Consider the following 16,943-nt stretch of genomic DNA (forward strand, 5'->3'; position numbering starts at 1 on the left):
TTTGTGTTTTTCTATTAAACACAGCTAATTGACCTCCCAGAAATCCCACAGAAAAGGGACTTTGAGATCCTTAGAAAACATAGACATTTTAAGAACTTGTGTTTGCAATATTTGCAAAAATGAGTCAACGTTTTTTATCTCCAAAAAGTACTTGTTAACATTTGAGATTAATTATCTATTTCACTTAAACCAGTATAAGGGAAAGGTATTAGGCCACAAATTTGGAGTCTTTCCTGAATACAACTCACATATCTTTGCCAAAACAGTTAAAAGCGAAAATTTTTAAGTTTGAAATTTAATTAATTCAGGGGTCTTAATCAAGACTGTTTGTCATTTTCCCAACTTCTTGCCCATTTAAGGCCAAATGGAAGGACAGACAAAAAGCAAATATCTATATGCTACTGCTGGCCTTGTATGGACTTTCCATGTCTTTACCAAAAAATGGAGCTGAAAAGTCACATAAGCAGTGAAGGTAGCTGTTCTCTCCGGAGATCTGAGGAATACCAGGAATGTCTTTGTGGCTAACGTCCTCCTCTCCCCCAGACCAAGAAATATGGAGCTTAGAATTCTGTATTACAACACTTCACATTGTAATACAACAAAACAAGCATTTCCTAGTCTTCAAGACTTCCGTGGCTAAACGACATTCCCCCTGGGAAAGGGTAACACAGTAACCACTTATTCATCATTGATATCCTTTGGGAATTATTTTCCTCAGATACTTTATAACTAGTTCTAAATAAGAAAAAACTACAGAAAAGTACATTTTGAGTGGCAGAAGAGAGAAAGGAGAAAAGAGTTTTGTAACAGAACCTCCTTGAGGAAGACAGATAAAGAGTGATAAAAATGAAGGTTAAAAAAAATGCACACATCTGGTCAACCCACAAGTGCCAGGAGGACTGAGAGTACTCAGAGAAAGGGAAAGTGGAACACCATTTCAAAGTGCTAAAAGAAAAGATGTGTTAAGCCAGAATTTTATATACAGCTAAAATAGTCCTCAAAAATGATAGTGAAATAAAGACATTCTCAGACGAAGATAGAGTTAGTTGCCAGCAGACCTGCTCTAAAAGAATTGCTAAAGGAAGCTTTTCAGAGAGAATGAAAAAAGTAAGAAACTTGTAACATCAAGAAAGAAGAAAAGGCAACAGAAATAGTAATATCTGTGTAAATATAGTATTATTCCTCTCTTGAGTTCTTTAAACAATGTTTAACAGTTGAAAACAAAAAATATTACATTTTCAGTGGGGTTGCAATATATGTACATATAATACACGAGACAGCTACAACATTAAGGAGATGCGGTAAAGTATAATGGTAATTTAATTCTGACTACACTGTGAAGAGTTAGGCATGCATATTTAGTCCCTAGAGCAACCACTAAAAGAGATATAATGAAAAATACAATTGATATATTAAAATGGAATAACAAAAAAACATTCAAATAACTCAAAAGAAAACCAGAAAGGGGAAACAAAAGACAGGAACCAAAAAAGAGGCAACAAACATAAGTAAATAATAAAATGGTAAACCTAAATTTAAACATATCAACAATTAACATTAAATGTCAATGGTCTACACACACCATTAAAAAAAAAAGATTGTCAGGGTGCCTGGGTAAACCTAAATCTAAACGTATCAACAATTAACATTAAATGTAAATGGTCTACACACACCACTAAAAAACAAAAGATTGTCAGGGTGCCTGGGTGGCTCAGGCAGTTGAGTGTCTGACTCTCAGTTTCGGCTCAGGTCATGATCTCATGGTTTCATGAGTTCAAGCCCCGCATCAGGCTCTGTGCTGACAGTGCGGAGCCTGCTTGGGATTCTCTCTCTCTCTCCCCCGCTCTATCTCTGCCCTTCCCCCACTATGCTGTCTCTGTCTCAAAATAAATAAACTTTAAAGAACTTAATAAAAAATAAATTAAAAAACAAAGATTGTCATAACCTGTATGGTATGCACTTAAGGTCACTGGCTTGGATGAAATTTACTCAAGAAAACTACACAGTTTTAGACAGACCAAAACAAAAACAAAAACAAACAAAACAAAAACAAAGGTTGTAGAACAGAGTACTGGAAACACAGCTATTTAAGGGCTAAATGGAGGGAAACAAGACTACGCAAAGCTGAAAAAGATTGGGTGGTAAGATAATTCTCCATATTTTGTAGCTACAGAAATTAAGATTCAGTGATTTAACTTCTTACTATGCTTTTATTATAGGTCTGTAAACCCTAGCTCTAACATCTTTCAATCAGTGTTGCCAAACTGAGACCAGAACCCATGTCTCAGACACTAGTGTTAGATTACACCAGACAGCTTCCATAACATAAGCAAGCCTTTCTTCCTCCCTTCCTTGACAATAACAGGAGTCACATACCCAGTTACATCTTTAAATTCTTCGCTTCATTCTCACGTATCATCTCTTCTTAAAGACCTGTTGCATTTTCCCTCTATTGCTACATTTTCTTTTGCAGAGGAAAGGGCAAAAACAGTGAAAGTCATAGCCATGGTGTTGTACTATGATGAACCTTTCAACTAAAGATCAGGTGATACAGTGTAGAAGATAAAAGGGGTGACTTTGGGGTTGTAGATCTGCAACATTGGTCATGTGGCTTGTGGCAGGATACATAGCAAAGTAAGTCCCTACCAACTATAAAAGAAAAGCATCCCATTCTTGGAATTCTAAACTTTAAAACAATGTTGTAAAGTTGTACCTTGTTTCCAAGATAAAATACTCTTCTACCAGGTTCTGTGGGTCCAAATCCAGGTGCAAGGGGGCTTCTTCATGCTATCGGTTCATAATTTCTGAGTTTCCAATGATCATGTAAGCAAATAGGGGTGGTACTCGTAGTACCTCTCTCTCTAGGCCTTACCATTTAACAAAAAAAAATGAAACAAAAGACATTTCTGCAATGAAAGGTAGGGATTGAGAAGTGAATTGTTTTAATTATAACGTGGAGTTGCTTGAAAAGGACAAGGTTCTCCTGTGAATGCACAAGAGCACAGGTATTGATACATCAGTGGCACAAAGACAATCTAACTTGCCTGAATTTAGCATCCACAGGGCATCTTAGAGGAAATTTATGGAAGAAAAAAAAAGATTATTTCATATTAGAAAGTGAGTTTCAGAATTAGCTTTGCTACAATTTTGGATATCCAAAATCTAAATAATTTAAGATAGATTATTGCAAAGAATACACACATTTTCAGACACTCTTATTTCCCCATTCTCTTCTGCAGTTTGAAATTATTTTTTTTAATTTTTTTTAATGTTTTATTTATTTTTGATACAGAGAGAGACAGAGCATGAACGGGGGAGGGTCAGAGAGAGAGAGAGGGAGACACAGAATCCGAAACAGGCTCCAGGCTCCGAGCTGTCAGCACAGAGCCTGACGCGGGGCTTGAACTCAGGGACCACGAGATCATGACCTGAGCCCAAGTCGGACGCTTAACCGACTGAGCCACCCAGGTGCCCCTGAAATTACTTTTATCAAAATTGTTATGCACATCCTCCACTATTGTTTGTTTTGTTTTTTTTTTTTTCAACGTTTTTTATTTATTTTTGGGACAGAGAGAGACACAGCATGAGCGGGGGAGGGGCAGAGAGAGAGGGAGACACAGAATCGGAAACAGGCTCCAGGCTCCGAGCCATCAGCCCAGAGCCTGACGCGGGGCTCGAACTCACGGACTCACGGACCGCAAGATCGTGACCTGGCTGAAGTCGGACGCTTAACCGACTGCGCCACCCAGGCGCCCCCATCCTCCACTATTGTTAATGAACATTTACAGGGCTGTCTCTGGAGCACAGAATAACTATCCACACTTTTCCCCGGGATCTCTCAACCAAAGAAAAGACTGTCAGGATTCAGCCATCAGCTTAGCATCCCTGACAGTGCTGTATGTGGATAAATACCCCTCAAGTATTTTCTTCTTTCCTTTGTGAAATGAGACATTTAGTCTCTAAGTTTACGATTCACTAACTCAAAATATTATCTGGTGACACCTACTAGCTAGCCGAGAAACCACAAAACTCCTCTTTGAAGAAAAAGAAAGTATACCCTGAGTAAAGGAGCTTCAACCTCAGCAATCTCCCAGGCACCATGGCAAAGGCAGGCTTCAGAGCAGGGCAAACACTTCTGTGCAATAACCCATTAGCAAATCAGAGGGCCGTGCTGAATCATCACGCATATTTTCCATCTGAGAAACCAGGGGGAAAAAAACCCAACTATATGTCTTGGGAGAAAAAAAAAAGCAAAATAACAAGGAAAGCAATGTGGAGTGTGGTTAGATACACCAACACTATAATTCCATGCTGAGTTCACAGGACTATTTCAAGCAGCATTGGCTCGCTCTGCTTTGACTAAAATACAGCAGCTCTGCAGGCTCCACACACTAAATTATACATCTTAATTTGGCCTACAAAGTAACCTTCTCTGGTTATGCTCAGTGTAAAAGCACTTTGTTTCCTGGGGACCCTTCATGCTTTCCATTTCCTCTGGCAAACTCCAGACTGACAGTCTCTCCAAGACAACACCGCTGTGGTGATTTCTTTCCTAAGTCTTTTTCCAATAAGCAAGTACATGATTTCACTCTACCCCAAATGGAAATATCTGTCGCACCCCATCATAATGGGAAATTATTGTCTTTTTAGTAGATGCTATTCACCGCTCATAACATATTTCACCAATGCCTAAAATAAGATCCAAGAATTAGCTGCAGCCATCCTGTCTGCTTACTGTCAGCTTCATAATTGATTCTGGCCCTAGAAGGCCAATGCAAAGTTTTATTTGCTTAGCCATTGGCAAAGTAATGCCCTATGATTCCATCTGAGCCCAATACTGATAAGATAGATTATCTGTAAGTTCCATTATTAAACTGGAAATTATCCATCTGTCCATTCAGATTCAGGCTATACCCTTCTACACACCACTCTAAACTCCAAGAGACTGACTCAACAAGCTCCCTAGCACTCTGGCTTCTACTGGGTTTAGACGTCAGGAAATACCAGCAGCAGATTGAAATGCAAAATGGAAGAAATTTCGTATTTATTCCCTGGCTCCCTCCCTCCTAGTACAGCCTCTACTGAAGACCCCAGTTCCTCTTGGGTAGCCTTCCTCCAGGTACAGCTAGTGTCTCTGGGTATGAATTACAACTCTCTCCCATTGCTCATCCAGGCCTGGGTAGCTTTGAATTCTGCCTCTTGTGTGTGATTTTGGAAAAGTTAGTGCCTGTCTATCTCCTTCCAACCCACACCCATGGAATGCAATAGTACTATTCTTTACATAGAAGATATGAAAATAAAGGTAGGTCTGCAATAACCTTCTAGCTCTTTTCCCCCAGAGGTATTTTTTCTCAAAAAATCTCTACCACACTGTAAGAATAGAAGAATAGAAACCACTAGCTAAATTATTGCAATACAAAGCAGAAAGAGATTCTATAAGACATCAAAGAATAGATCAGAGAAGGTTAAAGAAAGGAGAGACACATCATGTTTGTGGGATCAGAAAATCCTTCAAAAAGAAGAAAGCATTTGAAATAGCTCCACACTAAAGGATAAGGTTTTGACAGGTGTGATTTTAAAAGAGGGAATTCCAGGAGAGGCATTATACAAGACTGAGAAATCTGCTAACATGTACAAAGGGAAGAAGTACTCTCTTCGCCTGCTTTTAAGACATATGTCAGGAGAGATAAGTCAAGAAAGAGTGACAAAAAACTGTCAAAAGATTTGAATCCAGGTTGGTGGGAAATTAATGCTAACTTCCTACACAAATGGGAAGACAAGGATGGGTTTTGATCAAAGAAGTAGTTTGTTCCGTACAAAGTTAAGAAGATGTACCTAGGAGTAACGTCAGAATAGAATGGGGTAGAAAGAGATCAGAGAGTCAAGAATGAGGTGCTCTGGAAAACATAAAATTCTGTAAAGAGATTAAAAAAGAAATAAATTAGAAGGTGAAATTACAGGCAGAGTTTTAGACAGTGATTTTAGTAGAGTAAGAGGACACCAAAGTATATTGCAAAGAGCAAGAGAGAGGCTGGTAGTTAAGAGAAAAAAATAAGAGTAGCCTGGACAAGTATCAAGGTATTGTCCTTGTCGTTACTTTTATTTTGTTTTGTTTTGTTTTGTTTTGTTTTGTTTTGTTTTAAGAAAGGAAATCTAAGCATGGTTTTAGGTTGAGAAGAAGGAGGTAGTGAAGAGGGAGATATTGATGATACAAGCAAAATATGGAATAAAATATAGGACAACAGATGAAAGAAGGCACCAGAGGAAGGAAAGGACATGAGCCAGAGGACACACAGGGAGGGTAAGTCTTGATAAGAAGGAGGTTGCTTCATGCTCAAAGACTAGGGATAAGTAAAGGGAAGAAGATAATTATGTGAGAGCGGTAAAATTGAAAGAGTTTACATATTATCTCAATGATTTTTGGTTTCTTCATAAAAATTCTATAATTTTATGACTTTCTTTGTATTCTTACACTGTCACAAGAAAGAACGAACTAAATCAGTCTATACTTCAAAGGCAAAATTTGTACCTTTCAAAACCCTGATTTGACTAAGAAACTACGAATACTCCAAGCTAGGCATTATTATAACATATTGGCAAAGCTTTACAAAAATAAAATAGAGGCCAAAGTTTGGTCAATAGAATTATTTTGGGTAATAAATTTCTAGCAATAGCCACAGATAATTATCAAAGGATAAGAAAAAGGGCTCCTTTTTGTGTTTGTTTATTAGTTGCTACCTAGATATGCTATAAGGTGTGAGCATTGAAGATTTTCCCATAGACATCAGAGAATCCTTTATTCACCTCTCCTGTACCTCTTCAAAGCTTCATACATAAAGATAAACAAATATCAGCTTTCCACGTGATCTTCTTGAGAATATAACATACTGAGATCTTCAACACATCCATGGCTCATGTCACTATCTGGCTTATATCATCATCTTTGGGAGACAGATGAGTATACTGAGGAAATGAACCCCTTCTCTATGATTTAAAAAAAGGAATATGTATATATGAGATTCTTACTCACTGAATGCTCAAGGTCCAACGGCCAATGTTTGACTACACGGCATCTCACAAAAGTGGGATTGGTAAATTCTTGGTAAAACAAAGGTAGCCTCCTTTTATAAATTAAGAGTATCTTTTTTTTAGATTTTTTAATCTTTATTCATTTTTGAGAGAGAGAGAGAAACAGAGCACAAGCAGGGGAGGGGCTGAGAGAGAGGGAGGCACAGAATATGAAGCACGCTCCAGGCTCTGAGCTGTCAGCACAGAGCCCGATGTGGGGCATGAACTCATGAACCATGAGATCATGACCCACACCGAAGTTGGATGCTTAACCGACTGAGCCACCCAGACACCCCTAGGAGTATCTTTCTAAATATGCAAACTCATTCTCTGGAGTTTGCTTTTCTGAGAACATCAAATCAGAAAACTCATTTCATATATTAAGTTAATTTACATTTCTAAATTAAGGAAGCTGCTCTCGAACAACAATTTTTTTTACTAGACAGAATAAGGGGTTAAAATAGGCTTTTCTGTTCAATGGACAATGGCTCACCCATTTTATAGAGCAATAAAGACAGGCAGGGTGCTTGGAGGGCACTCTTGTTTAAAGGTCTGCCACATAAACATTCTTGTCAAGTGCACATAGAACATTCTCCAGAATAGATCACATATTAAGCCACAAAATAATTCTCAACAAATAAAAAAAAATTAAAGTCATAGCATGTATCTTTTCTTACCACAACATACGAAATTAGAAATCAACCACAAAGAAAAGTTTTGGAAAGAGCACAAATACATGGTGATTAAGTAACATGCTGCTAAATAATGAATGGGTCAACCAAGAAATCAAAGAGGAAATCAAAAATTACATGGAGAGAAGTGAAAATGAAAACATAATGGTCCAAAATCTTGGGATGCAGCAAAAGTGGTTCTAAGAGGAAGTTTATAGCAATACAGGCCTACGTCAAGAAGCAAGAAAAATCTCAAATAAACAACCTAGCCTTATACCTAAAGGAACTAGAAAAAGAAAAATAATACCCAAAACTAGCAGAAGGAGGAAAATAATAAAGATTAGAGTAGAAATAAACGATATGGAACTAAAAAACAAAAACAAACAAAAACCAATAGCACAGATCAATGAAACCAGGAGCTAGTTCTTTGAAAAATCAACAAACTGATAAATTTCTATCCAGACTAATCAAAAAAAACAAAAAAACAAAAACAGAGAGAGAGAGACAGAGAGAGAGAAAGGACTCAAACAAAATCACAAATGAAAGCAGAGAAATAACAGCCAATACCACAGAAATGCAAACAACTGTAAGAGAATATTATGAAAAATCATATGCCAAAAATTGGACAACCTAGAAGAAATGGATAAATTCTTAGAAACATATAACATATAAAACTGAAGGAGGAATAAATAGAATATTTGAACAGACCGATTACCAGCAAGGAAATTGAATCAGTAATCAAAAAACTCCCAAAAAACAAAAGTCCAAGACCAGATGGCTTCATAGGTGGATTCTACCAAACATTTAAAGAAGAGTTAATACCTATTCTTCTCAAACTGTTCCAAAAAATAGAAGAGGAAGGAAAATTTCCAAACTCATCCTATAAAGTCAGCATTACCCTGGTACCCAAACTAGATAAAAGCACACTAAAAGAGAGAACTACAGGCCTGATGAACACAGATGCAAAAATCCTCAACAAAATAAAAGCAAAATAAATCCAACAATATATCAAAAAACTCATTCACCACGATCAAGTGGGATTGATTCCTAGGGTGTAAGCGTGGTCTAATATTCAAAGAGCAATCAATGTGATACATCACATCAATAAGAGAAAGGATGAGAAACATATAATGATTTCAATAGATGCAGAAAAAGCATTTGACAAAGTACAGTGTCCACTCATGATAAACACCCTCAGTAAAGTAGGTTTAGAGAGAACATACCTCAACATAATAAAGGCCATATATGAAAAACCCACAGCTAACATCATCCTCAATGGAGAAAAACTGAGAGCCTCTCCCTAAGATCAGGAACAAGACAAGGATGTCTACTCTCACCACTTTTCTTCAACACAGCCGTCAGCATGGAGTCCTATGTGGGGCTCAAACTTATGGACCATGAGATCACGACCTGAGCCAAAATCAGTTGCTCAACCAACTGAGCCACCCAGGCACCTCTAGACAGAACTTTATTATTATATTTTTTTATTTTAAGTTTTTTTAATGTTTTATTTATTTTTGAGACAGAGAGAGACAGAGCATGAACGGGGGAGGGTCAGAGAGAGAGGGAGACACAGAATCCGAAGCAGGCTCCAGGCTCTGAGCTGTCAGCACAGAGCCCGATGCGGGGCTTGAACACACAGGCCGTGAGATCATGACCTGAGCCGAAGTCGGACGCCTAACCGACTGAGCCACCCAGGCGCCCCTAGACAGAACTTTAAATGCCATGTAGTACTATACGGAGGAAAGCAAGTGGGCTCAAAGCCACTCCTTGGAACAGATCTTTCATTTAAATATGATTTTTAGAAGATTTCTCTGATTAAATATTCAGGATCCTACACGGGACTATAATTTATAAGCAATGGTTCTGTAAGGTGCATCTGCTTCCTCTTTGCTTGGCTGTTCTTGTTGAGGGAGGCCATACCGGTGTTAAATACTCACCAACACACGTTTACCATGGCGATGGAAGAAGGCCCTGTTCATCTGAATCCAGTGTCAGTTCATAAAATCTGCCGTGAGAGTTTGTCATTTTGAGATGTTTTCTGCACAGTACCAGTAACCCTAAATACAGTGATGTTCAACAAGGATCTGCCCAGAAAGGGATGGAGTAGCCCAGCACTGCATGCCGATGCAGCGTTCATGTCTGTTTCAGCACAAACAGCTAGAATCACCACTGCTGTCTGGCAAGCTGCTTTTCCTTAGTTGACCAACGAAGAGGCAGGAAGTTAACAATTTGGAGACAGGCAGTCAAATTAAAGATAATGGTGTGCTACTAAAATAGGTGGATTCATACTTGGTGGAGAAGGAGAAAAAAGAGGAATGTGAACAAGAGAAGGAGGCAGATATTGGCCGACCTCAAGAGTCCTTAATCACTACTAGGCACTAGGCTTAGTGTCTCCTATGCCTCCATCATTGATTCCCATAGTCCTACTAGATGGCTATTAGTAATTCTCCCATTTTAACCACGAGAGCAATATAAGCTTAGAGAGGTTAAGCAACTTGCCCAAAGTCACAAAGTTATTGAGTCACAGAATTGAAATTTGAATCCAAGTCTGTCTGTCTTAAAAGTCTGCATGTAGAAGTTACAAAGCACTGCATTTCCTAAAACTTTAGGAAGAGATCATGAATTCATTATGGGAGACCCTCAAGAGACCTCTAACACTTCTACGTAAGGATTATTTATCTCCTCTTCAGAAAATGATGGTTAACAGATTATGGCTATTAAGCAAGTTAAAACATCATGTTACCCCTTAGCCAGAATATCAATTCTCCACTTGGCAGCAAAGAAAAAGAAGATGTAATACTTGCAAAATTCTTGCTAGGAATTCCACTTTGTCCTGAGAGAACACCAGTACTCACGGCTTAATATTTCCACTAGGACCTAAAGAAAGACTTACCCACAAATGCCCCAGAGGAGATAAGAAAGGTTAAAATTGAATATCAGCATTAAATTTGCCTCAAGTAAGAGAATTATGACCGAATGTCAGTAAGTTTCTACCTCAGGAAATGTAATAAAAAGTATCAGAGAACTCCCCCCAGCCTCACTCCTTGGAAGCAGTTCCCCTTGTGATCAGGGGCCTGGCTGTGGGTATGGACCCTTGGAACTACGTTTGCTCAATCATTTAAACCAAATTCTACCTTTGGCAGGAGGCTGAAGCTTTCCAGAGAATTATCTCAACATCTAACTAATCTGTTTGCCATCTGAATTTAAAAGAAAGTCTCAGCCACAGAGGGTAATTATCTTATCCCTAACTTCAACAGGTTTAAAGACACAGACCCTTTATATCAAAGTAGCTGCAGTCAGACCCAAAGCAAAGGACAGAATACAATCTTGGGCTCAATTCACATCTTCCTTTAAAAAACCAGGCTGCTCCAAGAATTCCCCATATGATTGACACTTACACTTTTACTACTCTGTGCAACAATATCATGGGCACAATTCCTGCAGGTTAATATATCACACAGATGTTTAATAGTTCTTTCATACCATGTACATGCAATTTTAAAAGCATTTCCAGGGGCACCTGGGTGGCTCAGTCAGTTAAGCATCTGACTCTTGGCTTCAGCTCACATCCTGATTTCATGAACCGTGAGACTGAGCCCCATGTTGGGCTCTGTGCTGACAGTGCAAAGCCCGCTTGGGATTCTCTCTCTCCCTCTCTTTTTGTCTCTCCCCCATTTGCACATATGTGCGCTCAGACACGTACTCTCTCTCTTTCTCTCTCTCTCTCAAAATAAATAAATAAACTTATAAAAAAAGCATTTCCAGATCATTCCACAAGTTCATTCTCAACAATATATTAATTGATTTCAATTGAAAGGCAAAAACATAAAAAGGCTATTATTATATCAGAAATTAAAAATCACAGCTATCCCTATGGTAGGCTTGGAAAGAATAAAGGTGAAGGTCATTATATGCATTTATGAAACTGATGGAAAGCTCAAAGCTTTGAGATATGGATGGTTGCCTTGGATAACTTGTAATAGCAGCCTCATGTTGCTTCTAGAACTCTCTTATATTCCTAGGATTCAAAACATATTAAAAAAATCCTTTGAAAAACATAAAACAACTTAATAAACACATATTTGAATTTGAGGTTGCTAAAACTGCTTAGGAGGACAGAGGAAAAAATATGCACAATAAAAAAATGAAAATGCATTTTGAGACAAATGGCTGTTGTTCTGATTCCCAAAATAAAGAGTGGTAAGTCTCTCAGTCTCTCCCCCTTAAAAGCACACAAGGGAACCTCTTGGGACTAAAGGACTCTGAACGTGGTTCTGAAATCAGGAAAATTTTACATTGCCTGTAGCCAGTTTCAAAGATAGTTTGAAATAAAAGCAAATAAATACTGGGTACAGCAAACAGATCTGTGATGATAGTTAGAATACAGAATGATAAGGAAACTAAGGTCTGGGGTTCTATCACTTTTTATAGCCTTTTATAAAAAGTTGCAACTGGCACAAATTTCTGTCTCACAAATGCAAAGTAAATCTGAATCAGATGAGGCCACTAGGGAGCACACTATCAAATACACCTGTCTTTGGATTAAGTAACAATGGTCCCTAAAGTGAACTTTACTTGCAGGATATTTTGACTTTCTAGTTGAGAGGAATCTGTGTGATTAAGAGATCAGGATATACCAAGAAAATCTTTCTCAAAGGGACTGACATCATCAGGAGAAACATCCATTTGGTTGTGTTAGGGGGGGTCTATTTGAGCCACAAAACAAAACAAAACAAAACAAAACAAAACAACACTACAGTATTCCACTTATTCTTCCAAAAAGCATGCTTTGAAATATTAAATATTTCAGTAAATACCAACAATGTATAACATAAATAATTTCAGGGAATTAGTTGGTTAAGCACTCGACTCTTGGTTTCAGCTCAGGTCATGATCTTGCAGTTTGTGAGACCGAGCCCCACATCAGGTTCCATGCTGATAGCATGGAGCTTGCCTGGGATTCTCTTCCTCTCTCTCTGCCCCTCCCCCCAGTCATTCATTTTCTCTCTCTCTCTCTCTCTCTCTCTCTCTCTCTCTCTCTCTCTTTAATAATAAATAAATAAACTTAAAAAAAAGAATACATGTGGGGCACCAAGGTGGCTCAGTTGGTTGAGCATATGACTTTGGCTCAGGTCATGGTCTCACGGCTCATGAGTTTGAGCCCCATGTCAGGCTTTGTGCTAACAGCTCAGAGCCTGGAGTCTGCTTTGGACTCCATATTTCCTCTCTCTCTGCCTCTCCCCTGCTTGTGCTCTGTCTCTCTCTCAAAGATAAATAAACATTAAAAAAATTTTTTTTAAAGAATACATTTCCCCATTCCTTCTCTTCTGTCTCAATTGCTTGTCAGACCCCAAATGCTACTAATATAGCCATAATGATAGTTAGTTAGTCTTCAATCCTAAAATGTTTCAGTAAAATGAACACAATGAACACATTCACAAACAGATTTAGACACGAGGCTGTTTATACAACTGTGCATTAATATCATTAGCTGCCACCATGATGTACTACACGTAAAAAACAATGATTCAGATGGGAGACCTGTGTTATACATCTAAGGTACTCAGAGACTTTACAGTATTAGTGAAGTATGACACCATTACAAAGAGGTACAAAGAGGTGGAACATGTGGTTTTATGACTAAATGTCAACCCACATACTACCTCTCAAGGTTCCGTGATGAACCTGATGCAAAGGCCACTGGTGTACTGACTCACCTGGAAGAAGGACAGCCAGATAAGGAAAGGCACAACATGTGCTGCAGGAGTGTTATATGGATCTACATGCAGTGATGAACCACAGCAAGATGCACAGCTAAGTGCAACTTGTCACCAAGAGATGAGAGAGAAAAAAAAAAAAAAAAAGGGAAGAAGGAGAGCAGACCAACACTGCTTATGTGGTTTGACCCTAGTTAGAAATTCCTCAATTGATAACTCATTTAACTGAAGCAGTTATCTTTTGTCTCATAGAGTTGTTATGTTCATTTTATATATTGTCACGAATGAAGTTCATGAGAAGGAAGTGGTGGAGTTGGGCTTCAACACAAGGTCAGTCTAACCCCAAAGTCAATGTCCTTTCAGTACATCACATTCAGGTAGGATGGCCTGGAAGACACTCTATCCATACTCGAGCTCACAAGAGAGGATTTTCAAAATGGAGAGACAGAAGAAAGAAAACAAATAATTTCAATAAGGCTGGAGAAAATATAAAGGATGGAGAATTAAAGACTGTGACTTTGAGGAGGAAGAGAAGAGAGTGGAGGCGGGGAGTCTCATCACTGAAATAATTCAGTAAGTATGAGGATGAGCTTCCCAGTGGTTTTCTGATAAAAGAACAACATCATATAACCCACAGAAAAATGATGGAGCAGCTGAAGCACATCAATCTAAAGCTATTGTGTCGCGGCTGACCCACCTGATCCCAGCCTGGAATATCTAGTCCACCTCTTTGTGAAACTGACGGACAAGGAGCTTATTATATGAGTAGACACGCAGGGAGTAGTTTTGGGGATTAGAGAGACAGTAAGAAAGAAGGGGACATATTTAGTTATGAAAATCTAGAGAGAGAGGAGAAATTGCGGGTAGGGGACTAAGAGAGATGGGGACAATGGAGCAAAAGGGACAATATCTGACCCGGACAGAAGAAAGAAGGTAGGAAATTTCTTTGTGTTCATAAAAGACTTTGTAAGTGTATGAAACCAAGCAACTCCTGCTTCAGGGCCCTGGGCCCTGGGATTGGAAAAGAGGCTGTTCTTCCCCAAGCACCATCTTCTTCAGTGCCCTAAGAACTCAAATAGGCCATTAGACAAGGCTGCTGTGCTCAGCACAGTGTCATTTTGATGGAGGGCGACAGCAGCAGAGGCCAAGACAAGGTGCAGTGAGGATGACACTGGAGGATGGTATGACTAGCCAGACTGCTGAGCAGATGCTAGGCTCCAGGAAATTACTGGGGGGTTGGAGGGAGGGGTTCAGAGGTAGAATAAGTTCTATGTGAAGAGGTAGAAATTCAAGATTCGCCACAGTAAGGTATTATTATTAATGGGGCCTCACTACAACTCACAAACAAGTGATTGCTGGGTTATTAAGTTTACAAAGAGTAAAGAAGAAGCAAATAACACAGAAAAGGAAAAAAAAGAAAAGAAACTCAGTGATAAATACATATCTCATCCCAAAGAAGGTAAAATCAAAGTCCTCCAAATAGAATGGATTTTTTAGAAGGCTTGCTAGAGTTGGACATTTTCAAGCGCATATTGATGAATGTCGATAGATTCTGAGGAAATCAAATGATTAACCATCCAGTTCCACAGACCTACTGGTCCTCCTTAAAATCTTCCCACTTTCAGATTCCAATCCATTACCAGGTCCCCTTGACTTAACCTTTCCATGAATGGCTAGGTGTTTGAATGAACTGGCCTTGAGAACCACTTCCATCCTGAGGTGGTGTTATTTTTTGTCAATCTCATGGTATATATTCTTCTTGGAAAGGAAAAGAATCTTTCTTTTTTTAGTGTTTATTTTTGAGAGAGAGAAAGAGAGAGAGAGACAGAGTGCAAGCAGAGAGGGGCAGAGAGAAAGGGAGACACAGAATCTGAAGCAGTCTCCAGGCTCCCAGCTGTCAGCACAGAGCCCAACCCAGGCTATTCACTAATTCCTCTCCTTTAAGTCAAAGAATATGGAGCACTCACCCCCTGGTGCAACTGGTCCGGGTCTGATCAGTCTTCATGTGAGACGGTTTCCCCCCCAGGCAGTGCAGACCGGGGAAAACACAATGAATTCAGAGTGAGAAGGCTTGGACCGAGTCCAGCTCTGGCAATCACTAATAGCGATCTTTCTTCACAAGCCACTCAACCCCTCTGTACCTCAGTGTTCTCATCCTTAAGACAGTTTTTGGTTCTCCCTATTTAGAGTGCAATTCCACAATCCCTCTTGCAGAGAAATGGAGCCCGCTCTCCAAATTCTTTTTCTAGCTAGACAGTGAATTCAGGGCACACGTGGGATCAGAACCCAGACTTCTGAAGCCAAAAGATACCACGGTATGGAAAGGGGTCAAAGCAGGCAAAGAAAATGGCATAAGAAACTCACAAGTAGGGAGACAAAACCAAACTTTAATCAGTAATACAAGGAGCGTAAGGAAAACAAGTGAAGTGTTGAAAACAAGTAACACTGAATGTAAAATTAGCATGGGTGAAAAGAAATGCATTAATCAGGGCTTATTACTTCCACCTCTATTGTAAAAGAAAATTCACTGCTAGCTTAAGTGAGACCCAGGACAAGTGATCTCTCAACCCTGGCATTTCTAAAGCCTTTTCTCCCTTTGATCCAAACGCCTTATTTGGAACCTAACATGTAGCATCTGAAAAGGTACTTTAATCACTCCTCCCTGGCCCAACCTCAAAGGCAAAAATCTTCAACTCCCGGCCCTTCTTATGCTCTCACCAGCCTAAAGCAGCCTATAATGTCTCCACATCCTGCTCTGGCTCTCAAAATCTATTTAGTCTTGTCTGTCAGAATATTTGACTCCATCCTAACTGTGCCCATGACCTCAGATTTCAGATGTTCTTGGGCTCCATGCTTCACAGTCTTGAGGCCCAGAGGGTCCCTCCTTCCTAACCCTTAGCACAACTTTAAGACCTATACTGCCTTGGTTCAAATCCCAGCTCCGCCACTTAGCATGGTAACCTCAGATGACTATGAGGTTACTCTATGTGCCTCAATTTCTCATGCCTCAGATACAGTCGGTAGTGATACCTGCTAAACCTATACCTAGTACACATACACATAGGGGCTATATCAGTAACTATTTTTATCATTTTGTGTTTCAGATCTATACTATCCAGGAGTAGAATCCTGATACACCCCGTCTCCTACCATCAATTAGCCTTTGTGATGTATTTTTCCTGCTTGATTAAAAGCTCCCTAGGGAGAGGTACTATCATCATCACCATCATCTTTGTATTCCCTACAGTACATGTAATAAAGATAGAAGATATTCAGGAAACAGTGCACTGAAGTACCATTATCTGAAGATATAAATCTGACCTGTCTCTGCCTGAAAATTCAAGCACATTATTATTTGTAGCCAGCATTAATGTTTAATGACAGCCTGAGTTTACTTTCTAGCAAACACAACAATTTAGGTAGACAAAAAGTCATGATCAGGAACAAAACTGGCTTTCTGTCACTAAAACATGTATCAATCAGA

General features: G+C 39.1%; 1 protein-coding gene across 4 annotated transcripts in view; it reads right to left on the reverse strand.

Moving 5' to 3' along the window:
- FMN1 (formin 1) overlaps positions 1-16,943 on the reverse strand; it is a 428,550-nt gene that overhangs the window by 394,051 nt on the left and 17,556 nt on the right. Inside the window, exon 1 of one of the 4 annotated variants that reach the window (XM_019435303.2) lies at positions 15,427-15,468. The exons of the other annotated variants lie outside the window; for them this stretch is intronic. The gene's annotated coding sequence lies outside the window, so the exon portion shown is untranslated. Of the gene's footprint in view, positions 1-15,426; positions 15,469-16,943 lie in introns of those variants that run through there. 4 annotated transcript variants of the gene reach the window in all.

This window comes from Panthera pardus, unplaced genomic scaffold (assembly GCF_024362965.1).
Source record: "Panthera pardus isolate Hobbes unplaced genomic scaffold, ASM2436296v1 HiC_scaffold_24, whole genome shotgun sequence".
Taxonomy (NCBI): domain Eukaryota; kingdom Metazoa; phylum Chordata; class Mammalia; order Carnivora; family Felidae; genus Panthera; species Panthera pardus.